The sequence below is a fragment of the Pseudochaenichthys georgianus genome, chromosome 22 (genome assembly GCF_902827115.2).
Source record: "Pseudochaenichthys georgianus chromosome 22, fPseGeo1.2, whole genome shotgun sequence".
NCBI classification, from domain to species: Eukaryota; Metazoa; Chordata; class Actinopteri; order Perciformes; family Channichthyidae; genus Pseudochaenichthys; species Pseudochaenichthys georgianus.
Window position 1 is genome coordinate 31,332,303 of NC_047524.1, and position 2,098 is coordinate 31,334,400.

Genomic DNA, 2,098 nt, shown 5'->3' on the forward strand with positions numbered 1-2,098 from the left:
CTTTGAGAACTTCTCACCTGTGGAGATTGCAGTGGCAAAGTGTTCCTGTGTAGCTGGAGCAGAACTCTGCCACCACAATGTTGCACTGATGTTCCAGACCGCGCACTACCCCACACTCAACCTGGCTGCTGTACCCCCTGTCCTGTGATGGCACAAGCCAAGAACCATGGTAAGCAGTATGTGTTCACAACCAATCCGTGGTTTAATGAGTATTTCCTTTGTGCCAGGAGCTGATCTAGTATGTTGTATCAACAACCATTTCAATTCATTTGACAATTATTTTGTGTAATTAATAGGGTGTGAGAGGCAGAGTGAGTGATATGGTCTCTGAGTTTGGTGGTGTTAGTCCTGATGCTGCGGTAACGCTTGTGGAATGTGTTTTCCCAAACATGTTCAGAGTTCTTGTTTGTTCAATTCAACAATTGTGATTACATGCATACCCTTATATACTGAAATGGAACCTGAGTTTAACTTGAAGGAACACAAGTGCTGATAATATGCATTGTTTTTCAGCCAGCATCATTTACTATTAGTACTGCCATCAGTGAGTGCAACAGGTCTGCTATCAGTCTGTCATTATAATGTCATAGTGCTGGAAGTGATGTATATAATCATATTGTGGATTTATTAAATTATGTATTGTTCTATGTTATTTTTGTGTGTTTGTTTTGAGTTATAATGCATTAGTACCTAAACATAGTGTAGTATAACTGCTTTTTGTAATGACCAAAATGAAATACACAATTGGTTTGGGAGCCCTAAAGAAAGGCAGAAGAAATCTTTTAATCATTGCTGCCCAGGCTTGCCCATGCTTTTACCAGTGGTCCGTTCTGGTAGTTGACCAGGAAGCAAGCCACATTGAAAAGCTCCTCAATGCTTCCACACACAGACAGTGGTATGGCTATGAGTTTGTTCTCTTTTACCCTTCTGATGCACCTCTCCACGTGGACCCTCAGACGTGCAATGGATTGAGTCTGCCCGACATCCTCCCTGCTCATTTGTTTGTTTTTTTTACAGAAAAGCAGGCCGGTAACCTTTGCACTGAACCAGATTGTCCACAAGGAACCCTTTGTCGACCATTATTGCCATGTCTGGTGAGAGCAGGCTCACGATGCCAGACAGCTTGAAGATCTCCCGGTCACTCATAGATCCTGCATACAGGCCAGACACATATGTAATGGCACCATGGGGTGCCATGCCTATCATTTCCTTGAATGTAGCATGCAACTTGTAAGTTGAAAACACCTCACTCTGCAGCAGGAGAGATGATGGAGTCTGGCAGAATATGTCAGTGCAGTCAAGCACCACTTGTGTGTCAGGGAAAGCTGAAAACTCTGGTGGAAGGTGAGCTCTGACAACTTTGCGTGGGATTCACAGACGTTTGCTTCCAAGCAGTTGGTAAAGGAAGTGTGTCCAGGTGGAAATAATTCTGCTGACTGTGGTTCGGTGAATGCCAAACCATTCTGCTAGATCCCTCAGATGTAGGCCCACTGACAGGTGCATGAGGAACAGCAGCAGCTCATCTATGGGTGGATGTTTCTGTGAAAACAAATAAGTGTTAGGCATACTGTAGATCTGTAGTCTCCAACCTTTCTCCATCTGAGAGCTACTTTGAAAAAATGAAAGTGGCCAAGAGCTACTTGCATTGCATCGCTTACATTTATTCATATAGCACTCATCAGTTGAATTAAGCTACTTTTGTACACGTGTAAAATTGCAATACCTAAAGCTTATCAAAAATCTTAACTTCACATCAAGGCCCAAGAAAACGACAATTTATCACATATTATTATGGCCCACATAGTAAATACATCGCCTTAATCACCACCGTACAAACATCTTATGGCACATGTATAAAATAAGTGCATTCACACAGTTAGTGAGATGAATGGCACTGCATGGAGTCTACCATACAGGTGTATGCTGGACCCACTTAGGTTCACTCTAATAGAGTCATTTAAATGTTCATCAGTCGGTCTTGTTCTGTATTTAGATTTCATTCATGTCAGAAAAAGAAAAGAATGTGTAGAACCAAATAAAGCAGACATGTTCAGTGCTGCTTGGTGAATGTTCTTATAGTTTTCTGGGCCTATAAGGC